Raw genomic sequence first — 24,831 nt, forward strand, 5'->3', positions numbered from 1 at the left:
AAGATTAATGTTATTACCTTGCTTGATACCTTTGATAAGATCAATAGTTGCTAGCACAATTTCTGGAATGATGGTTACAGCATCAGGAAAGCAAGATAAACCAGCTAAGGTCCTTACTCTGATGCCAGTACCTGAAGAATATACACTATTAGTCCAGCAATAGGAACTATCATATTGTGAAAAAAAGGGGAGGAATGAAGAAATCAAACTATAATCTTTTATATATAACCCAGCCATTGTTCATTCATTCTTGTTTGCACTCTGTACTTTGCTCAGAGATAACTTAACAACATTTGTGCTGAGAAAGAAAAAGCTTAACTGCAACTTTAAATAAGATTGCTATAGCCTGCAATGTATTGTTTCTCCGCTGAAATTTACAAATGTATCTACTCAAAGGGAGAAAAAGCCTCAAGTTTGCTTGCCAGCAATTGTGTATTCAGAAGTGTAGTGCTGTAACAAACTGACCTAGCCTGATAAAGAAAACACATATTCAAACGAAAAAGAATTTTTAGCATGTTAGCTTGAGAAAATGTTTTAGTTATAAAAGGGAAGATTTTTATCTGTGTGTCTTTGTCTTTTCTCCTATGTCTTGCTATGTCGGGAGGCAGAGAAGGGGGTGTCTGGCTTCTCTTTGATCAAAGAATAAAGCTGTTCCTTTTGCAGCAGCATCGTGTTCAGAGTCTCATTGGGATTTCTTATGATTCTGACCTGAAAAACCTTACATCATATTTATCTAAAATGCAATATCCCACTGTTTTGAAACCTTGTAAGTTTAGTTTTTATTTTCCTTTCCTAGAGCAACCTACTTTTCCTTTTTTTAAAAAAAACATTTTCCATCATTTGAGGAAGTCAAAATTCATTGCAATCTGGTACTGTAAACATGGTCTTAGGTTCTCATGTTTGGGCAGAGTGTGGCAATTTTTACTATTCCGAATTTTGAAGAGACCAATGGTTCTATTAGTTCATTTGTTCTATTGGACTGAATGGTATTTTAATCACTATGCAGTTATGCTATAATATACTGCCATGCAGCAATATTATGAAATGTATTATTTTGCTTATAATAGTGCACAGACTTATTTACCAAATAGTTACTCGTAATGATATAGATGTCCTCGGACAATCGCTGGCTCTTCGGCTATGAAACTGAGATGAGCACCGGCCCCTAGAGTCGGAAACGACTAGCACGCATGTGCGGGGGAACCTTTACCTTTACCTTTAATGATATATTTAGACTTAGATTAGTAACAAATTCATTAAAGAAATAGCAAATGCTGACATGCATCATGATTGAAAAAATGGTTCATCTATAAATAAACGATAAAAGGCTTCTCAAAGATTGCATAGATACTACTGAGGCATTATTACTTTTGTTATCTTCCCTGCTTCACTTATTTATCAATATATTTATTTATTTTTCTATTCTTGATTATTTCTTTTTTCAAGCCCGATCTTTTGAAAGTTTTACTTATTCTGCTAATTTTGTGAAATGTGAACCACTTTGAGGAAAGTTTGTATAACTAAGAGTTAGCTTTTCCATTCATTTACACAAATGAACTTTCAAAAAGATTCATTTTCATATTTATAATCCCTTTATTCTCTATTTGTGTTGACAACAAAGAAACCTGGTTTTTTTCTGGAGCACAAATTTAGCTTGTATCCTCTAATTACTGGTCTTAATTACTGAATGTTTTTGAACATTATCAAGGACTGTGCATTTTTAAAGCACATTGCTTAATACTGACTTACTTTATTTAATATTGGTGCAACATATAGAATTCCAGGAATTCTCTAGCATTTTTGGATTTGGCTTGGTTTAAGATGCTAACAGTTTCCCAGTTAAAATCATGACTGAGTCTGTCCAAGTGTTGTAAGATTAAGAAGTTTTTATTTTGTCTTCTGACTGGTATTGAATGGATGCATTCTGCTAGTCTTCTGCCTGCCTGCCTTCCTGTCTTTCCAACATGGTGACTGTTTATAGTGCTCACACTGTGTGTTGTTGATGACTTCTGTTTTTCATTCTTGGCCTTCTGGTCTTTTGGCTTGCTTAAGATGCTTTGCTTAAGATGTTCTGAAGGGTGCCAATGCTGCAACGAATCTGGCTGAAGCCATTTCCACTTCATTTTCAGTTGCCACAGTATGGGAGGTGGGATGTGTGCTTTTAAGGTTAGATAAAACAATAAATTGTCCCGTGGGAACCAAGGTCATTGCTGCCTGGGTTTTGGTGGGCTGAGCCTTCTGTTAGAAAACCCACCAAAGTAGTTTATTGGGAAATGTGATTTTATGACATAGTGCTGGGGTGGGAAGTTCAACTTTGCAACATTGTAACCTTTGGGAGGGAACATCAATCTTGGTTTCACTTTTGATCGTGCTGATACATTATAGCCCATAAATATGTTCTTTAAGGAAACCTCTTGCCTTGGAGTTCTGTTTTTACTGGTCTCATCTATCGGAATCATGACATTAAACCAAAACTCCAAAAGATTTAAAAATGTGGGTTCCTGAGCCCCGGTCACCTACCTAAACCTTTGGGAGGACAACAAAGACTCCCAAGGGAAGACATTGAGATGGAGAAGAAGGGGGAATCAGCCACTGGCCTCAACGCAATGGTGGCAGATGGAATGCAGGCTACACCCCAGGCAGAGAGGGCAGCCCCTGCAGCTGGAGCAAGACCAAAAGCCCAAGAGATCCCACCAGAGAGGCTGATGCAGCAGGAAGGAGTACTGAACCTCAGAGGGATTTGGTGATTGGATGCTGCCCTGCTGTGGAGAAGCATCTGCCCTGCTGCAGAAGCTGAATTCCCATTTATCTCATCCCACGAATCTCATTTGCCTATACTGAAAAAGGTGAAGCAGCTGGCTGCTTGGGATGAATCAGGGGAATGGAGGAACCTGACTGCCATCCACAGTCAGTCCATTGAACACTTGAGGGAGAAGTTTGACTGACTCGAGATGGGGGAAGTGGAGCCAATTACCCACCAGGTGATCTCCAGTGGACAAGACAACAGGTGTGCCCAAAACTTCCACCTCCATGGTGAACCCCCAGTCCCATAACAATGGATTGTGCTGCCTCCCCACTGCCTAGATCAATCTTAACATCAAGCCTAGTGTGCTGGCAGAGCCCTGACCATTATCAATGCCCTGCCAGCCCAGGACCACAGCCAAGGGCTTTCCAGGGATGGGCCTTTCTGTGACCCCAGCACCAACGGTCAGGCATACAGCAAGCTTACTGGGGGCAGCGACCTGTGGACCTGCTCCCTATTAAGTCTACATTTGATAGGGATCCCAAGAAGCTGTCCTTCCTGAATCAAGTGTGGGCTCACCTGAATTGTGTTGCCAATGCTTACCTGGATGGGGCCGGAATGGTTGATGCCATGGCAGCAAACTTAGAAGGGAAAGCAGCAGAGTGGGTGACTGGCCTACATGACGAGCAGGCACCAGAACTGTGGGACATTGATCTGTTTATGTGTGAGCTGAGAGCCAGATTTGAAGATGAATCCCAAGCCCTACAAGCTGAAAAGGACATCCACAATCTGAAGCAGAGGGGCCAGCCAGCAAAAGAATACGTAAGGAAATTCCGAAAGGTGGCTGGATAAATCAGCCAGTGGCCTGAACAATCACTGAGTCACCACTTCAAGGCCGGCTTGGACCATGATTTATTCCAAGCGTGCACCTACAGGGGAATTCCTGACCAACTTCATGAATGGTACTGCCTGGTTATAAACTTAGATATTGAACTGGACTGCTACCAAAGATATACAGCATTGGGATCCAGACCAAGGTGAGGCCAAGAGAGGTGTCAGGTGTCCCAAAACCATCCACCTGCCATGGCTTCCCTAGAGCACCTACTGGACCCCCCATCAAATGCTTTACATGCAGGCAGCTTGGACACTGAGCAGCTTACTGTCCAGTCCCTTTTCCTCCAACTAAGAGTTCACCTACTGCTTCTACAAAACCCAAGAGAAAACCCCGGCCAGTGCATGAGAAATCACATTGGGTCAGCCAGGAGCAAGCCACAGGTTACTTCTCCTCCCGAGGGGAAACAGGAAACCCCAGATGAATGCTTGCCTACGCCTGTTCTTTATGACAGTGATGACGGAGAAGACAACCCAATGGTGAGTCAGTCTATCCCACCTTTTGCCTTCTCTGCAAGCCTTAGTTCCTAAGACAGGAGCCCAGATGGATTTACATGTTTTAATTAACTCAGGTTGCACCTGATGCCTGATGCCTGATCCCCACAGTGCTTAAGCTAGGCATTCATGCCAAATTGTTGCCCATACCCATGAAGTTTGAGCAGGCAGATCGAGCTCTTATAGGAGGGGCTCCTGCCACTCACTTGACCAAACCAGTATGCCTAGAAGTGGGGGAGCATTGGGAACTCATCTGCTTTGTAGTGATCCCAAAAATGACTGAAGCATTAGGGATTAGCCTTGCTTGATAAGTGGTGGTCCATGATCTGGTGAGAAAACGGAGTGAGGAATTTAAGATTAGTGACGGGACCCTTGCCTCCTACCCGTTAGCAGCACAAGTGAAAACCAGAAGCAGTCCCTTGAGACCCTGAAATCCACTGTAGACTCCCTGCCTGGGATGCAGCTCATCCCAAATGAATAGTGAGACTTAGCTGACACCCTGCCTCTCCACCAAACAACTGACTGTGCTATTGAGATTTTGCCAGGAGCTAAACTTGCCAAGTCAAAAATGTACTCAATGACACTCCCCCCCCATGAATTGAAAGAGCTGAGAGAGTACATTGATAAAAACTTAGCCAGATAATTCATTCAACCAGCAAAATCCCATGTAGCTGCCGCTGTACTTTTCAAAGAGAAGAAATATGAGTCACCGAGGCTGTGTGTGAATTTTAAAGGGTTAAATTGCTGTCAGCATGGAGAATATGTACTCCCTCCCTTTAATGAAAGACATGTTGGCCCATTTAGTGAAAAGAAAGTTTTTTTTTTTTACCAAATTAGACCTAAGAGAGGCGTACTATTGAGTGAGAGTTTACAAAGGAAATGAGTGGAAAATGGCTTTTAACAGCCCCCTGGGAAGTTTTTAGTTTAACGTTATGCCATTTGATCTTCAGGGAACCCCTGCCATATTCATTGAATTGCATCAATCAAGTGCTGCATGATCATCTGTACAAAGGGGTTTTAGTCTACCTTGATGATATCCTCATTTACACAGACACCATGGCAGAGCATATTAAGTTAGTGTGTGAAGTACTCAAAAAACTGCTAAACACCAAGCTTTACACAAAACTCTCAAAATGCAAATTTCATCAAATGTGCCTGGACTACCTAGGATACAGACTTTCCAGGGAAGTGGTGGTGATGGATCCAGCCAAGGTTAAAGCTGTAATAGAATGGCAACCCCCATGGACCAGCAAACAACTTCAAAGTTTTTTGGGATTCACAAATTTCTACCTGCAATTCATCCCCTCTTTTGTTGAGATTGCTTTGCCAATTACTAAACTATTAAAAACTGGGAAAAAATGGGGGGAAGCCATGACCCTGTCAGCCTGTCATGGTCCATAAAATGCCAAGATGCTTTTAAGAACTTAAAGAGACTGTTTGCGGCTGAACTTGTTCTCAAACACCCCAACCCCGAGGAGCAATTCATCAACCAAGCTGATACCAGCGATGTAGCTATGGGGGCAGTTCTTTTGCAATGAAACCAAAAAGGAGACTTACAGCGCTGCGCCTATACTTCCAAAAAATTAACAGACACCAAACGAAGGTGGGCTGTTTGGGAGAAGGAAGCTTTTGCGGTAAGATGGGCCTTGCTAACTTGGCTTCATTTCCTTGAGGGGGGCAAGGTGGAAGGACTTCCTTTTTTTATTAAAAAGTTTTACAATACATTTTTTAAAAGACAAAACCCGTCCCAACACCCTCCCCTCTCCCCAACCCTCCCCAACACCTCCCTCCCCTCCCCCTCCCCCCTCCCCGACTTCCCAGAGCTCAATACAGGGTATAAAAATACAAACAATCATAACGATAGGGTCCACACAAGAACTATTGTCAGCTTTTCATCTGAATATGAATGGAGCGGCTGAAAAAGCAGACTCAGTGGTAGAACAATACATTAAAATAATGTATTGTTGATTACCAACAGACGACCTGGGCTCACCTGCTCCCTTTTGCTGAGGTGGCTTATAATAACACCATACATAGCAGCACTGGATTCACTCCTTTTAAAATAGTTACTGGTAGAGAATTCATTCTTATGCCTGAATACCCACAGGACCCTTCCACTTCTCAAACCTTAGATCAGTGGGTGACTTCCTGGAAAACTGTTTGGAACAATGCAAAAAAAAAACCTTTAGTGAAAGCCTCAAAATTTTACAAAGAACAGACTGATAAGAAAAGGGCTCCACAGAAGCCATTTCGTTTGGGGTGGGGGAGAGTCTATTTCTCTAAGAAATATTTGAGACTCAAATTGCCTAGTAAAAAATTAGGACCAAAATTCCTTGGACCTGTCCCCATAGTTCGGATTATAAACAGTCACAGTGGAGTTAAAACTCCCTCATCTGTTGGGAAAGGTCCACCCTGTTTTTCATTGCAATCTATTGAAACCTTTCAGGGAGTCCTCTTTAATAAAGTAACAACCTTAGTGAACAAAGAATACTTTGAAAATAATTTACCTCATTTTTAGTAATAATTTACCTCAGTTCCTGACAAGTTTCTACATGACATTCTCATGACAAGCTGTTAAAGTGAAATGTGTTACGGTAGATTCAATACTGGATGGCTAACCATACTGGCAGCATTAATGACTTTATATTGTTGGAGAGAAGTAACTAATGGAGTTCTTCAAGGATGTGCCCATATTATTCATTGATCTGAATAATGGAATTGATAGATTGCTTATGAAATGTGCAGAAGAGGGATATTTCATGAGATTGGGGTGAACTCCTGCATTGGCCTCAATAAACAAAGATTGGATCACAAAGTTCCAAAACACTATGCATACATACTACATACATATACAATATGAATAAAAGCAGATTTAGAATAAATCTAGAAACAGGTGATCCTAGCTTTGAATTCCACCCAGTCAATGGTTTTATTCTCTACAGTACTAAAATATGAAATATCCTGATGTGTTTTATACTTAGGATGTATTTCTTCAGAAAAAAATTGCTGTTCTTATAAAAATACTAACACTATTTTTGGTAATCAATTTAATGCTTGGCAATGTTATTTACAGCAAAACAATACACCAATTTTAAATTTTGGTGCATAAAAATTTACAATGTTATCAATCTGAATCAGCATTCCCCCAAGATTCATGAACTTTACATGGGGTGGGAAGTTCAACTTTGCAACATTGTAACCTTTGGGAGGGAACTTCAATCTCGGTTTCACTTTTGATCATGCCGATACTTTGTAGTCCATAAATATGTCCTTTAAGGAAACCTCTTGCCTTGGAGTTCTGTTTTTACTGGTCTCATCTATCGGAACCATGACAAAAAGCTGTAGTTAGTGTAAGGACCTAGATCTCCCAAGAAAGCAGAACTCTTGAAACAAGCATTGTCTCAAAAGGAACTTTTTATTGAGAGTTAGTGATGGCAAGAGAGCTAAGCGAGGTCTGAGATTTGGCGCGTAAAGGATTACATCAGAAAGGCATTTCACAACTCCTCCCCCCAGTGTCCAACCATCTGGTTGAATTCCATCCAATCCACCGTATTATGAGAAGCTGAAGTTTCAGGGGGCTTCTCAAGGTCTCTCTTGGTTTCGTTTCCCAACGGTCCCAGGTTCCGTTGTCTGGAGAGAAGGCAGATGTTTTCAGGCCACATTCCTCTCACCTAGAGGGAGGCCTTTCACACAGAGCAGAGCAAAGCAGATAATAGTTCCCCAAGCAAACACAGAACGGCAGGCCCCGAAAATGGATACATAAGCAAACCAGATAAGGATAGGGAAATGGATGAGGTAGATGTGTAAATAGAATGCAAAAGCTAGCAAATATAATGCAGCCTATTATAAGTCTGTAGCAGACTACAATATCCACAATTAAATAAAATCATGTTTTTCAACTAATTAGACAATTGCATACTTCATATTAGAATGTTTTAAGCAGCATTAAAATTACCAGAATTAGTTTTTGCTGAACAGAGTCAGCAAATATTGATAGCCAAAAGCGTAACTGTTAAATTAGTAATTACTTGGAGGATAGTTTTATTCAGGTTCGGATATATTTCTGGAAATGAAACTTATGGAACCTATTAAAAGTATGATTTAATGATAGGTGTCCTATACCTTAATACTTTACTAACTGGAATTTGTGGAAAATGTACATTGATGAATTAATTTGATATATTACTGTTTTTCTAATAATTATATGAAAATACTTCTAGCTTGCAATCAGTTAAGAAGTTATCACTTTCATCTTAGAGGAGAATAACTGCAAAATGTCAACCATCAAATGTTAGTCAATGAATGATTCAGCCTTCTGAATAAGAAATAGTTGTATATCTTTTTATACTGAATGGGTTTTGAAAATAAACTCAACACAGACAGTTTTCTCATAAAGTGAAGAATGGATCCAGATGCTTGTAAAAAGGAGACATTTCATGAGTAATTGTCCTTTTGGTTTATACAGTTTCAATTGAGCCAAGAAGCTGGATGTTGTAAAAGTAAAAAATATATAACAGAAAATACAATGTAGAAAGTTAGACTACTGCAACACTTTCTACATGGGGCTGCCCTTGAGGACCACTCGGAGGCTTCAGCTGGTGCAGAATGCAGCCGCGCGAGTTGTGATGGGAGTCTCCCGATACTCCTGTGTAACGCCTCTTCTCCGCGAGCTGCATTGGCTTCCGGTTGCCCTCCGGGTGAGATTCAAGGTGCTGGTGATGACCTATAAAGCCCTAAATGGCATGGGCCCGGATTATCTTAGGGAGCATCTGCTGCCAGCATCAACTTCCCATCGTCCTGTGTGCTCCCATAGGGAGGGCCTCCTTAGGGTGCCGCCGGTCAGGGAGTGCCGGCGGGTGATCCCCAGAGGGAGGGCGTTCTCTGTGGGCGTGCCTGCCCTATGGAATGATCTGCCTGTGGAACTCCAGACCGCCCCCGACCTTTGTTCGTTTCGCTGGGACCTGAAAACCTGGTTCTTTGATCTATCTGGCCTGGACTGAGGGGTTTTAAGTTTTTAAACTTTGTTTTAATTTGTTGGGCTATTAATTAATTTAATTCATTTTAATTCTATTTCCCGCTGTCCTTAGAACAAGTTGCTGAAATATTGTTACATCATCATGTAGGCAAATAACAAACCTGAACAATGGCAATGGCATGGTGCAGCGATTGAGGCAAGGCTTACCTCACCCAGTAGTGGTTCCACAACTTTCTACCCAACAGGTTTTGCTCCAGTCTCCCGGATCAGTTCCTGACTTCACTAACATAGTATGAATGGTTTATGTCAGCCTAGCCCTAGCCAGTAGAATTTCCTACAAATCCCAAACTTGCCTTTACTTTTAGTCTGCTGAAAGAAAGGGCAGCCAGATAAGTTATGCCCTTCATTGAGGGAAATGATGCATTGTTGGATAAGTATCACAACTTATGAAAAAATGTATAGCTGCTTTTGGTGATTTAATTCGGAGAATAATAGCAAATTGGGTGATTTGCAAGCTGAAGCAAAGACATCATCAACTTCATGAAAATATAGTTGATTTCCAGTGTCTGCCAGAGATGTGCATTAGAATGATTTTAACCTGATTGACCAGTTTCAGAAAGGATTTTCTGATGACCTGAGAGATGAATTAATAAGACAAAGTATAACATGTAATTTTTAAGTATTGTTTCAGTGTTGTGTGTTAATCATCTGGTGATCTGAAGAATTAAGGCATGGATGAAACAATAAAGAGAAGATGTTTTGTAGTCTTTTGTTGCCGTACTCACACACATATACATACAAACAGCTTCCTTGGATTATAGCAGCATTGAACCTATGGAAATAGAAAGGATAAAGAGATGTTTGTTTGCAGCATTAAAAACAGAAGGAAAAAAATGCAATTTAGGCTTTACTATGGAACTCCAGAACTCCTAGCCATGACTTGTCCTGCTAAGATTAATTACTCTGAAATAACTGGAAAGTGTTGCATCTCGAACTGGAACTGCAGTCACCACATGAGTAAATGCCTGGATTGCTTCAAAGACTCATCTTCAGAAAGCCTTGTAAGCTCGCCTCCCAACAGCTCTGCAGGGGGATTCTCAGATAATTAAAAATAGTTCAACAGTTCACATGCAATTGGATTTTACTATACCAAGTATGCTTTACAGGCCCTTGGGCATAAAACTACAGTTCTCCACTCTTTAGACTGGTACAATAGTTAATTTCATAGATGAGACTATGGTACATCAGTTTGTAGAACCTGATGTTAGTTGTGCAGTTAACTTTATGCAGTTGAACCTGTTTTCCAACATACAATCGAAAAGATATGATCATACAGAATTCACTTCCCTATTTTAGGCTAAATCTATATACTATATCTGTCATCTGTCTTTATCCATCCTATCTATCTATCTATCTATCTATCTATCTATCTATCTATCTATCTATCTATCTATCTATCTATCTATCTATCTATCTATCTATCTATCCTTTTTCCAGCACTAACTCTATTCAAATGGTGCCCAGAGAAAAAAGAAAAACAGTTTGGGGGAGGGGCGTGTTCTGTTTAGAAATTAAAGAGGTTGGCTCCACAGTTTAGCTAAGGAGGAAAGAAATGCAAAGGAAATGGGTTAAGCAGCTGGTTAGATTGGGATTCAGAATATATTTTTTAAATGGCCTATTGAATGTCATAAAGTGTTTTTGTGTTTACTCTAAATGTATCTCTGAATATTCTATGGGTACTAAAATGATAAAACAATATTTTATTAAAATACTTTACAGTACTCTGAACACCAAAGATCTTTGTGCTGCAAAGATCTGCTGTCAACTTATATTTATATTGCGCTAGGAAGTGTGAAAATGTGTGTTTCTTAGTTCAACTAAAATCGATTTGGTTAAAGCTGAGAAAAAGTCAAATATATGACAAAAATACTCTGCCTGGTTCATGCTTCTTTTATTAGGAGTATTTTCTGCTGAACTAATGTCTACCAAAAAACAAAAATAAAAACAAGATTTCTCTTTTTAAATGATTTTTGTTGCAGTCCGCAAACTTAAAAAAAGCTTAAATGTGGAACACATGCATATAGACATGCAGGCCACATGCATTATTAGAATGGAAGAGTTTTGTAATTATCCACCTTTATTTCACAGGCATAGCCAGCATTTTATCACAGAATAAACTACCCATGTAGTACGAGAAATGGAAAATTAGAATTTAGAAATTCTACAAACCTTTAAGTCCAAATGTAGCCAACCGAGAGATCACTTCCCAGCATCTATATTTGCTAGTACAAGCCTCATTTTTGATATTGTTATAAATAGTGGAATGATAGAATAAATATAGTCTGCTCTTATTCTTAACACAATAAATAGCACATAAAATAAGAAAGATAAAAAATACAATTAAAAAATCCCAATATAAAAATCTATAAACAAATTATTTCAGCAAGAATTATCTGATGCTTAGGAAGACATGTAAGGCTGAAAGCTTTTTAAAGTAAGCCCTGAACAATAACAGATTAAGGGTTGCTGAAAGAAGAATCCACCCAAAATTCTCCCCCACCCCTCAGTTTGATTCATAGGAAGATGAGAAATCTGCTCAGTTTAGTGTATGTTTCAGTTTCCTTAGTACAATAATTGTGAATTTTATTTCAACCCCCAGTGTATTCAGCTTTACTAAATCATATATTTCCACAATACATACCCATGTTTTCCCCAAAATAAGACCCAGTCCAGTCTTATATTTTTTTCCCTCCAAGAGGCACCGGGTCTTATTCTGGGGGGATGTCTCACCCGCTTAAGACCGCTGCAGCCAGGCCTCCCACGCCCCGACACCTGTCGCGCTGAGTTCCTCTGTGTTTGCTTGTGGCTGCATGCCATGTGGCACATCACACTGCTGCCACCGCTCACAAGAAGCCTCATGGTTCGTTGTGATCACACCGCTGCTGCTGCTTGCAACAAAATGCCACATGGCTTGTGCTGATCATGCTGCTGCCACTGCTCATAGCAAGAAGCCACATGGCTAATTGTGCTGATTGCACCACTGCCGCTGCTTGTGGCAGGAGCAATGCGCCACATGGCATGTGGCCGCCAGCAGCCGCAGAACTCAAACTACAGCATGATAGGTGGCGGGGCGTGGGAGGCCTGGCTGCAAGGGTCCTAAGGTAAGCAAGTACGGGGCGCGTAGGGCAGCTGCACCCCCAATCCCTGCCCTAGCTTGATTTTTATGCATGTGTCTTGCCCCAAAACTAAGGCTTATTTTTGGGGTAAGGCTTATATTGGGCGCATGTGTAAATATCAAGCTAGGCTTATTTTGGGGACAGATGTTATTTTGGGGAAAACAGTATATATTCCAAACTTGATCATGCTAACTGCTGCAACAGTACACTTTATTTCTTGGAAAGGAGTTTTGATCTCTGTATAAAGACTACCTGAACTATAAGACATGGTTCAATGTCCAAAATAATTTGGTATCTTATAAATAAATCTGCCAAAAATTTAACTCAATTTGAAGATTATTTCTATATTACAATTTTATATGTAGCTTTGTACCATCTTCAAAATTATAGTTTCTCTATAATTTAAGTTTTATGGAGTTTCTTAAATTTTACACTATCCTACTTGTCGATCAGAAGGTCGGCAGTTTGGTGGGTCGAATCCCGAGTGCCGCGTAACAGAGTGAGCGCCTGTTACTCGTCCCAGCTTCTGCCAACCTAGCAGTTCGAAAGCATGTAAAAATGCAAGTAGAAAAATAGGGACCACTCCGGTAGGAAGGTAACAGCGTTCCATGTGCCTTTGGCATCTAGTCATGCCGGCCACATGACCATGGAGATGTCCTCGGACAAGTGCTGGCTCTTCGGCTTTGAAACGGAGATGAGCACCGGCCCCTAGAGTTGGAAATGACTAGCACGCATGTGCGGGGGAACCTTTACCTTTACTATTGTTTGACATTCTATTTAGAACTAAATACTAAAAAAACAGCATACTCGGGTATTTACAATTAATCAACAAAATACTGAACAGCCTTAATTTCTATTAATCGTATCAATTCCCCATTTATTCATTTGTACCCTATTTTTTGCCTCTCGTGTTTTTCCTCTCTTTTGTTTATTCTTCTGGGCTCTTTCGCTGGCTCCCCAGCAATTGTGGGTAAACTAAGCCTGTCCTGGAGAAAAGAGGTTCTAGGGAAACCGACTAAGCCCAAAGGCAATAGGCTCCTTTTCCATAATTCTGATATTATGGGTTGGGAGCTACATTTTGCTTGAGGGTGCAATAGTTCAGATGATGCTTATGCCTTTCATCACAAAGATCTTTACTCCGTCTGGCTACCACTCGAAGGATCTAACGGGGATTTGGCAGGGAGCCGCTCATACTGGCGAATCAACGACTCTCTCCTCCTCCTTTTTCCTTTTTTGTGCGGCTTTTCCCGCACCCGTTCCCCTTTCCGCCGCTCGAGTTCTAGATTAGGCGCTTGCTGATTGGACACACACACACACACACACAAACACACACAGAAAAACCGCTGGGGAGAGGCCAGAAGAAACGGCTGACGCCAGCTGTCCAAACGCACGTTTCGAACATGAGTTAGCTGGGAAAAGGCTGGTCGGCTGGGAAGCGCGACTGCGATTCCTTGCCCTCGCCGTCCTTCGAAGACCGCGGCTGGGCGGCGGCGGCGGCGGGGCCGCGGAGAGTGGAAGCGAGCACTGCCCGGACCGACCGCAAACTGTCTCTCCGTCTGGAATGTTTCTCTCCCTTCCCGAGGCGATATTTACAGGTGACTGCGCTCGCCAGCATAGTTTCGAGAAGAAAAGCGCCAGACTAGCCGAGAAGGGTTTCTGGACCGCAGGCGAGGTCCGGTGGGGGAAGGGGTAAAACTGCTCGCGCGGAAGCTGCCACCTTATCTTTGTTCGCTCTTTGCCGCCTCGCTTGGGTAATCGGCGGCGCCTTTTTCGTTTCCACTGCTGGCGTCGCCTCCCACCTTCTTCCTCGCTTCTACTTTAATGATTGGTTTCACTGAAATACTTTCTCCGGGCATCATCCACCCGAGGCAGGCGGTGTGAGAAAGGCAGGGGGAAATCGAGGGAGATGGTGGGGATGTTCCTTATTTGCCTCTGTAAATCCCACGGACGTTTTCTTCGGCGTCTTTTTTTTTTTTGGTCCTTCCATCCCAGAGAGTGTTCCACGAAGTAGCAGCAATGGCTTCTTTGAGTTGCAGTTACAGGTGGCAACGTAGCTAGAGCCTCTGCCCACCCCCAACCCCCCGCCTCTCTTGGAAGGAGCTGTCGCGATTTCCCTTTGCCACATCCGGGCGCCCATTCTGCGAGCCGCTCTCGGTCCAAAACCGCTGCCGCTGCTGCAAAATCCCCCAGCGCCCCCCCCCCACGCTTCTCCTCCTCCCCCTCGAGCGCGCCTCTGGTTTTCCCACGGGTCGCGCAGCCGAGGGGAAACGGCCGGGAACGAGGCCTCGAGGTCAGGGCTTCCAGGAACCGGCAGCGGGGCAGGTTCGTGGGAACCAAGCGAGCAGAGCCCCTTCTAAATTGATGCGAAGGCTGCAGCCCGCCACCCCTTCTGGCGTTCCTTGACGATTGACGGTTCCCAAGTTTTTCAGTGACCCCTGAACTGTATCTGTGCCTCTAAAAGTGGCTTTCTTCGCTGATGAAGAAGAGGAGTCTGTTACCCACCTCATAAGACTGATTCCCATAAGACGTGTATAGTACTAAATTGACCGATTGCTTTTTAGCCTGCCTCTGAATTTAGGAGGATTTGTAAGATTTGCCTTGTCCTTTTTATTCTTGTAATAAAATGGTGGATCAGATTAGGCTGCAGGGTATTGACCAGCCAGATCATCTGCTCAGCTGAATGGCTGGGTAAGAATTGGGTTTATGGATTTCTTCCAAATTAATATTATTTCTCTACACTGCTTTTTTGTATATATATAGTATAGGTAAATAAATATATATTATCAATTAAAGCCTGAAATATATGAATGACATTTAATGTGATATTTAATGAGAAAAAGATAAAATCAATCACATAGTATTATGAAATGTGAAGGAAATCAGTTTCCCAGAAAAATCTCTCTCAGGAAAATATGGCTATTGTATCAGGCACCTGTCTTCAAGCAAAAGGGAATTCCAAAGCTTTGAAGGCTACCAGTAGCTTCACTTTTGGAATTTTGTTCATCAAACAACTATTAAAAGTGAAAGACCAATTGGGGCTGCTCTGTTTTTTAACTGATTTATCATTGATTTGTACAATCATTTTAATGAATAGCGGAAACAATAACTTGCAGCCATATAAACACCTATTTCTAAATATTTTGGCTCCAAATATAATTGTAGCACAAGATGCATTTAAATAAAAAAATAGGTTAGGTATTTTATGTTTTCTCATATTTTAATATATATTTTTACATTTTATTTATATTCTAAAATTTTATCAGTCACAGCAACATTTTTAGTAGAATATTAGATAAATTTTGTTGTACAAAATTAGTCTTTGGTTTTTCAGTTTCTTAAAAAATCTTTTATTTCAAGCTTTGATTGGTGGAATGAATAGCTACAAAAATAATTGAATTTTACAAAAAGCAGTTTGTTTTCCACTGTAGCTTGGTTTCATTTGTTTACAAATGATTTTATAGAGTCATAACTGTTGTTTTCCATAAGCTTATAAAATAATATTTTGATTAAAATTTGCTATGCCTAGTAGATTGATTATGGATTTATTTTAATAGGATGTTTCCTTTGAAAGGCTTGTTTATAAGTTGTGCATTAGTTTAAATCATTTTGGTTGATCATTAAGACATCAGATTGCAATATTTTGCATAGATGTTTATGTGTAGCAAGGATTTCAGTGCTATGTTTGCTATTTGAATTTTTAATTATTGGGAGGAAGGAAAAGTGAAAGCTAAGCATTATGTATTTGTTTCTAATTTTTAACCACTTTTTTACTTCAGTTGTTTAAAATTACATTATTGGTTGAAATTTAGATGCAACTGAATAGTTGGTAAATTTATTGTGGTATAACTACGAGCTTTACTAAATGCATTTAAAAATTGGTGCTGGATAATAAAAAAGCATGTGGTACAATGCATCCAACATTTAAATATACTGTTAAAGGAAAAGTCTTCATCATGGTTCAGTCAAAGCCGGGGATAAACAACATGGCAACTGCTTTAGAAAGAAGGTTATAGTTTATTGAAGAGGAGAGCCAGACAGGAAGATGGCTCTGGAAAAAAGAGAGAGAGCACATGTAGGCAGTGGGTTTTTATACCCTCTGGGGCTCTTGAATTGGTTCCTGTTCCTGTTTGGGGCTTTGTATTTCCTGCATCAGGTATTTTGACCTGTGTCCCTTTGGCATCTGTGGGTTAATCCTATTATGTCCTGTCTTAGACTTTGGGTGGGGTAGATTTTAGGTGTCTTTATCTTCTTAATCTTGTAGCTGGGGGCCTCCAACCTTCCTGGAGGGTTTACATCTGCATTTCTATAGAGCTGGTTTCTGCTTGGGGGAGGGAGACTTGGGGCTATTAAGAAAACTGGCCATGCTTTTCTGCCTCTTTGAGGAAATATATTTTCCTGCCCTTTTAATATTTCTTTCTCTGGGGGGCTGACTTCCCACAATACCATAAGAATTTTTGCAACTTTATTATGCTTCCTTATGATTTGTTACCTTGTCATCTGTTACATGCATGTTATTCATAACTACCTTTTGACAGGCACTGCAAGGCTAGTGGAGAGAATAATACCTTTCATCTTGATGAAATAGACTTGATCATATAGATTATAGAAAAATATGTATAATGATGATGATGATGAAGTTGGCAGGGACCTTGGAGGTCATCTAGTCCAACCCCCTGCTTGGGGAGGAAACCATATACCATTTCAGACAAATGGCTGTCCAGTCTCTTCCTGGAGCATTCACTACTTCTTGAGGCAGGTTGTCCCACTGATTAATTGTTCTAACTGTCAGGAAGTTTCTCGTTAGTTCTAGGTTGCTTCTCTCCTTGATTAGTTTCCATCCATTGCTTCTTGTCCTGCCTTCAGGTGCTTTGGAGAATAGCTTGACTTCCTCTTCCTTGTGGCAGCCCCTGGGATATTGGAACACTGCTGTCCTGTCCCCCCTCATCTTTCTCTTCATTAAACTAGACATACCCAATTCCAGCAACTGTTCCTCATATATTTTAGCCTCCAGACATCATCTGTTGCTCTTCTCTGCACTATTTCTAGAGTCTCAACATCTTTTTTACATCGTGCTGACCAAAACTGAATGCAGTATTCCAAGTGACCAAGGCATTGTAAAGTGATATTAACACTTGGCGTGATCTTGATTCTATCTCTCTGTCAATGCAGGCTAGCACTGTGTTGGCTTTTGTGACAGATGCAGCACACTGCTGGCTCATATCTAAGCGATTGTCCACTAGGGCTCCGAGATCCCTCTCACAGTTACTACTATTGAGCAAGGTACCCCCTATACCTGTACATTCGGTTTTCTTGCCTAAATGTATAACTTTACCTTTTTCACCATTGAATTTCATTTTGTTAGATAGCGCCCAGTGTTCCAGTTTGTTCAGATCCTCCTGAATCTTAAACCTATCTTCTGAAGTGTTGGCTATTCCTGCCAGCTTGGTGTTGTCTGAAAATTTGATGCGTTCCCCATCTATTCCCTCGTCCAAATCGTTGATGAAGATGTTGAAGAGCACTGGGCCCAAACAGATCCCTGGGGCACCTCACTGCACACTTCCCTCCATGTAGATGCAGTTCCATTGAGGACCACATGCTGAGTACAGTCGGTCAGCCAGCTACGAATCCATCTGGTGGTGACACTATCTAACCCACATTTTTCTTATCAAGTAATAGGTTGTTATCAAATGCCTTACTGAAGTCCAAGTAAATTATATCCACAGCATTCCTCTGGTCCACTAATTTTGTCACTTGGTTAAAGAATGCAATAGGATTTGTCTGGCATGATCTGTTTTTGACAAACCCATGTTGGCTTTTAGAAATGACTTTGTTTGCCTCTAGATGTTGCTGATTTGTTGTTTGATTATCTTTTCCAGAATCTTCCCAGGTATTGAGGTCAGGCTGATAGATCTGTAGTTTCCTGGATCTATTTTTTTACCTTTTTTGAAGATGGGAACTGGTAGTTCTCCAGTGCTCCAGGATCTTTGGAAAATATAGTTCAGTGGTTCTGAGATCACGTCTGCCAGTTCCTTGAGAACCTTGGGGTTTAATTCATCTGGTCCTGGTGATTGGAACTCGTCTAGGCTGGATAGGTGCTCACTTATCATTTTCTTGCCTATTTTAACTTGTGTTTCTAATTTATTTTTTATGGTACTGTTTTTGATAGGTTGGACTGTTTTTTCCCTTTGTGTAAAGACAGAGGCAAAAAATGAGTTAAATAGTTCTGCTTTCTCCCTGTTGCTTGTCACCTTCTTGCCACTTTCCCCCACTAATGGACCAATCATTTCCTTCACTTTTTTCTTGTTTTTTACATGATGAAAGAAGCTTTTTTTTGTTATTTTTGACTTTGGTCGCAAACCTTAGTTCATTTTGAGCCTTAGCTTTCCTCACTTCATCTTTGCAGGCTCGGATTATTTGCTGATATTCTGAAGTGTTGGCTATTCCTGCCAGCTTGGTGTTGTCTGAAAATTTGATGCGTTCCCCATCTATTCCCTCGTCCAAATCGTTGATGAAGATGTTGAAGAGCACTGGGCCCAAACAGATCCCTGGGGCACCTCACTGCACACTTCCCTCCATGTAGATGCAGTTCCATTGAGGACCACATGCTGAGTACAGTCGGTCAGCCAGCTACGAATCCATCTGGTGGTGACACTATCTAACCCACATTTTTCTTATCAAGTAATAGGTTGTTATCAAATGCCTTACTGAAGTCCAAGTAAATTATATCCACAGCATTCCTCTGGTCCACTAATTTTGTCACTTGGTTAAAGAATGCAATAGGATTTGTCTGGCATGATCTGTTTTTGACAAACCCATGTTGGCTTTTAGAAATGACTTTGTTTGCCTCTAGATGTTGCTGATTTGTTGTTTGATTATCTTTTCCAGAATCTTCCCAGGTATTGAGGTCAGGCTGATAGATCTGTAGTTTCCTGGATCTATTTTTTTACCTTTTTTGAAGATGGGAACTGGTAGTTCTCCAGTGCTCCAGGATCTTTGGAAAATATAGTTCAGTGGTTCTGAGATCACGTCTGCCAGTTCCTTGAGAACCTTGGGGTTTAATTCATCTGGTCCTGGTGATTGGAACTCGTCTAGGCTGGATAGGTGCTCACTTATCATTTTCTTGCCTATTTTAACTTGTGTTTCTAATTTATTTTTTATGGTACTGTTTTTGATAGGTTGGACTGTTTTTTCCCTTTGTGTAAAGACAGAGGCAAAAAATGAGTTAAATAGTTCTGCTTTCTCCCTGTTGCTTGTCACCTTCTTGCCACTTTCCCCCACTAATGGACCAATCATTTCCTTCACTTTTTTCTTGTTTTTTACATGATGAAAGAAGCTTTTTTTTGTTATTTTTGACTTTGGTCGCAAACCTTAGTTCATTTTGAGCCTTAGCTTTCCTCACTTCATCTTTGCAGGCTCGGATTATTTGCTGATATTCTGCTTTAGTTATGTGCCCCTCTTTCCACTTTTTATACTTGTCCTTTTTATCTTTCAATTTGTCATAGAGTTCTTTATGCAGCCATCCTGGTTTCTTTTGAGAGCTGTTATTTTTCCTCTTTGTTGGTATTGTGCTAGAGTGGGCTATTATTATCTCACTTTTCAAAATTTCCCAAGCTTCTTGAGTTGTTTTCCCCTTGAGGATTCTCATCCATGGAATCCTTCCCAAGCCCTCTCTACGTTTATTGAAATTAGCTCTCTTAAAGTCCAAGACTCTAGTTTGACTGTGTTCTATTGCTTGTGCTTCCATAATGTTGAATTCCAATATTGCATGATCACTTCCTCCCAAGGTTCCTGTGGCTTCAACACCTTCTATCATTTCATCTCTGTTAGTATTAGTCCAATAAATAAATAATCTGTCCTTTAGATTAGTGATTTGTTTACAGATAGGACAGTTTCCAAGTTTGAAAAGTGTACTGCGAAAGACAGCTGCAAAATGAGATACAAGGAATCTCAGATGCACCTGCCCTGAATGTACCACTGCTGTTTTTGATTTTTAGTTATACGCGCGCCGTTAGGCCCGTGGGCCGCTACTTTTCTCCTTCCAACTCCTTTTTAACTCACTGTTTGTAGCATCACGGAGACTTGGTTGGGTTCGGAGGGAGGGGTGCCTCTCACCGAGTTATGCCCGCCAGGTTTCCGGGTGCTGCACCAGCCACGGGCTCAGGGCAGGGGTGGTGGGGTGGCAGTGGTTATTCGGGAGACTTTGTGTCCCCGGGAGGCCACCATTGTCCAGATGGCCGGGAGTGAATCCCTCCTCTTGAGATGTGGTCCTCGGGTTCAGTTGGGCTTGTTGCTCACATACCTGGCGCCCAGCTGTGTGGCAACAGCCCTGCCTGAGCTGCTCGACACCCTCTCAGGGTTGGCGGTGGAGTTCCCCAGGCTTATAGTCCTGGGTGACTTCAACCTGCCATCACTGGGGGGGTCGTCGGAGTTAGCTCGGGAGTTCATGGCTTCCATGACAGCCATGGGCCTGACCCAGGTTATTGAGGGCCCTACTCACGAGGGGGATCATACTCTCGACCTGGTGTTCCTGTCTGGACAGTGGTTGGATGATCTGGGAGGGGGTTCTCCGTCCATCACCCCTCTGTCATGGTCAGATCATCACCTCCTGAGGCTGGTTTTCCGTCATGCCATCCCCCGCCGCTGGGCGGCGGAACCGACCAGGTGGTTCCGCCCCAGGCGCCTAATGGACCCGGATCGGTTCCAGAGGGCGCTTGGGCCGATACCTATCACCCTTACCCACAGCCCAGTCGATGCTCTGGTGGAGGCCTGGGAAACGGCTGCCACCAGGGCACTCGACTGTGTTGTACCCATGCGACCTCTGACTCGGCGCAGATCCCGTTGGGCTCCATGGTTCTCTGTGGAGCTCCGGGAGATGAAGCGTCGGAGACGAGGTCTAGAGAGCGGTTGGAGATCCAGCCGATCCGAATCCGACCGATTGCAGTTAAGAACCTTCATAAGGTCTTATCTTGCGGCGATAAGGACGGTGAAGTCTAACTACTTTGCCGCCCTTATCGCGTCCGCAGATAATCGCCCGGCCGCCCTGTTTAGGGTGACTCGCTCCCTCCTTAACCAGGAGGTGAGGGAGGATCCCTTGCAGGGACGAGCCGAGGAGTTTAGTCATCATCTGACGGACAAAATCGCTCGGATCCGGACCGGCTTGGACTCTGACTGGGCAGAGTCTGATGTGGAGGAATCAGGCGGTCTTGAGCACGTTATCTGGACTGAGTTCGACCCTGTTTCCCCTGATGATGTGGACAGGATCATGGGGAGACTGAGCTCCACCACCTGTTTGTTGGATCCGTGCCCCTCCTGGCTAGCTTATGCGGCTCGGGAGGGAACACGAGGCTGGTTCCATGCAGTGATAACTGCTTCTTTGAAGGAGGGTGTCTTCCCTGCCGCCTTGAAGGAGGCGGTGGTGAGACCCCTCCTCAAGAAGCCTGCTTTGGACCCGGCTGTTTTAAACAACTATCGTCCAGTCTCCAACCTTCGCTTCCTGGCGAAGGTTGTTGAGAGTGTGGTGGCGCATCAGCTCCCTCTGTTCCTGGAGGAAACTGATTATCTGGACCTGTACCAATCGGGCTTCAGGCCCGGACACAGCACGGAGACGGCATTGGTCGCGCTGGTGAATGATCTCTGGAGGGCTAGGGACAGGGGTTGCTCCTCTGTCCTGGTCCTATTAGATCTCTCAGCGGCTTTCGATACCATCGACCATGGTATCCTGCTGCGGCGTCTCAGGGGGTTGGGAGTGGGAGGCACCGTTCTACGGTGGTTCTCCTCCTACCTCCAGGGCCGCTCGCAGTCGGTGTTGACAGGAGGGCAGAGATCCGCCCCGAGGTCTCTCATTTGTGGAGTCCCTCAGGGGTCGGTTCTCTCGCCCCTCCTGTTCAACATCTACATGAAGCCGCTGGGGGAGATCATTCGTGGTTTTGGGGTGGGGTATCACCAGTACGCTGATGATACCCAACTTTTTCTTTCCACCCCGAACCAACCCAGTGATGCCCTCTCCGTGATGTCCCGGTGCCTGGAGGCGGTCCAGGTCTGGATGGGGAGAAACAGGCTTCGTCTCAATCCCGCCAAGACTGAGTGGCTGTGCATATCGGCGTCTCGGGTTAACCAAGTTATTCCACCACTTATGATGGGGGGTGAGGTGTTACCCCCCGTTGATAGGGCTCGCAACTTGGGCGTCCTCCTGGATTCACGGCTCAATTTTGAAGATCACATAGGAGCCGTGACCAGGGGGGCTTTTGCACAGGTTCGCCTGGTGCGCCAGTTGCGTCCCTATCTGGACCGAGACGCCCTACGCACAGTCACTCATGCGCTTGTGACCTCCCGTTTGGACTACTGTAACGCTCTCTACATGGGGCTGCCCTTGAAGACCACTCGGAGGCTTCAACTGGTGCAGAATGCGACCGCGCGAGTTGTAATGGGGGTTTCCCGATACTCCCATGTAACACCTCTACTCCGCGAGCTGCATTGGCTTCCGGTTGCCCTCCGGGTGAAATTCAAGGTGCTGGTTATCACCTATAAAGCCCTACATGGCCTGGGTCCGGGTTATTTGAGGGAACACCTGCTGCCGGCATCAAACGCCCTTCGCCCAGTGCGCTCCCACAGGGAGGGTCTGCTCAGGGTTCCGCCGGTGAGAGATTGCCGGCGGGTGACACCCAGGGATAGGGCCTTCTCAGTGGGAGCGCCTGCCCTCTGGAACCAGCTGCCAGTAGAGCTGAGGACTGCTCCCGACCTCCGATCATTCCGCCGGGGCCTGAAGACCTGGCTCTTTGAGCTCTCGGGCCCAGGCTGAGGGGAAAATTTTAACTGGGGTTTTAATGTACAGGGTGAATTTAATGCTTTTTAAATTGGTTTTAACTTTTGTATGTTTTGATTTTAATTCCCTGTAAACCGCCCTGAGTCCTCAGGGAAAGGGCGGTATACAAATGCAAATATTAAATTAAATTAAATTAAATTAAAATTACTTCCCAGCAAGCTCTGGGCAGTTTAAATGGCTTATGATAGATAATAAGGAGCCTTTTGTAAAATTTTAAAGAAGCAACAAAGTCAAGTTCAACTAAATGACATGGCAAACAGGAATGGCTAAAATGTTAATAAACATACCACTGAACTGAAAGGTTATTGAAATTTTATTTTACAATGTCCAAATTTGATATTCTTATTTAGAGACACAGCAGTATTTTTCACTGGATGAATAAAATAACTAACTCCAGGGTTTTTGAATTTGTGGACATTCTTCAGTGCATTAATTTGTGGTCATCTCTGTGCATTACTTTGATTATGGTGCTAAGAATTGTTCCCCCATTATGTTTTGTCAGTCAGATCTGTCAGGAGACTACAGAATTGGGTGCTGGAGAGAAGGATGAGATGGCTTATCAGCCAAAGGGATCATTATCTGAAAACAATAAAATCAAAGGAGACATTTCTTTGAATTGTCTGAATTCCACTGCAGTGGAAAACATGTATACGAAGTATGCTTTGTTTCTACTGTACCACAATTTCTTTCACTGGTATTTAAAGCCAGGAGGAACATTTTCTTTTCTCCATTTGTCTTTCTCCCTCTTTCATATACTGTACTACCATTTGATATAATCACAAAATTCTTCCTCCTTAAGCAGTAACAAAGCAGTTAACTTTTATTATTCAAAATTCCTTGGAGGGCATTACCTTAAATCACAGAACTGTCAAAACTCATAACATTCCATTGGAAGTCACTCTTAGTGAAATTATTTTTTCATAAGGTTAATTCCGTGTCATTAATACACTTTGAGACTTCCGGCGGCTCCGCGGTGCCGGAGACAGCCTTCCCGGGCTGCCCGCCGCTCAGCTGTGTGATTTTTCGCCCGAAACAGCGCCGATCAGCTGTTCGGGCGAATTTGAAGCCCCCTCCTCGGGAGAAGAGGAGGGGGTGAGCCCCCAGGTAGGGGTTGAGTTCTCCGGGGCCGCCTGAGCTTGGAGCTTGGGCGGCTGAAGGATCGAACTCCCCCGCAGCCTGGGCTGCTCCCAGCTGGCTAGCGTCTCTGCTCCGGACTTCATGGAGCAGAGCCAGGCGTCTGCGACCATCCCTGCTTGAAGGAGAGACTATGAAAGGAAAAGAGCAGGCAGAGCAGTACAAGAGGGAATGATGAAGAGATGAAGAGGATTATTTTATTTTACTCTCGAGCTTGATGGACTTTGCTTAAAACTTAAAGTGAAAGTGCGTCACAATTGTAAGTAAAAGATGGCGTCTAAACCTCCCCCTAGAACTTTTCGGAGTGCTGGAAATTCTCCGGTGCAACAACAATCATTACTGCAGGCGTTGCATTCTCCAGATGTATTGACATCGAAGGATCTTGAAAAACATACCCAGTTAATTTTGGAGTCAATGGGTGTTAAATTTGCACAGATGGAGGAGAAATTGGAGAAATTAGAGCAGAGAATGGAAGAAAGGATGGAACAGAAACTCAGAGAGATGAAGGTAGACATTTTGTCCTCAGTGCATAAAGTAGCTAAATGTGTGGAGGTGCTGGATGACCAAGTGGAAGAACTGACTCAAAAGAATGCTA

The 24,831-nt window shown here is 42.9% G+C and overlaps 1 protein-coding gene and 1 long non-coding RNA gene across 3 annotated transcripts in view; one reads left to right on the top strand and one right to left on the bottom strand.

Annotated features, from left to right (window-relative positions):
- Positions 1–7,178: 7,178 nt before the first annotated feature.
- LOC308670946 lies at positions 7,179–13,841 on the bottom strand. Its single transcript, XR_014027120.1, has 3 exons — positions 13,614–13,841; positions 9,890–9,936; positions 7,179–7,446 (listed from the first exon to the last, which is right to left on the bottom strand). It is a non-coding gene; the product is annotated as an uncharacterized lncRNA (long non-coding RNA).
- The window catches only part of GUCY1A1 (guanylate cyclase 1 soluble subunit alpha 1), a 49,629-nt gene continuing 38,418 nt past the window's right edge, over positions 13,621–24,831 (top strand). Inside the window, exon 1 of one of the 2 annotated variants that reach the window (XM_081332783.1) lies at positions 13,621–13,875. The gene's annotated coding sequence lies outside the window, so the exon portion shown is untranslated. The remainder of the gene's footprint in view (positions 13,876–24,831) is intronic. The other variant, XM_081332784.1, reaches the window with a different exon arrangement.

The sequence above is a fragment of the Vipera berus genome (genome assembly GCF_964194415.1).
Source record: "Vipera berus genome assembly, chromosome: 7".
NCBI classification, from domain to species: domain Eukaryota; kingdom Metazoa; phylum Chordata; class Lepidosauria; order Squamata; family Viperidae; genus Vipera; species Vipera berus.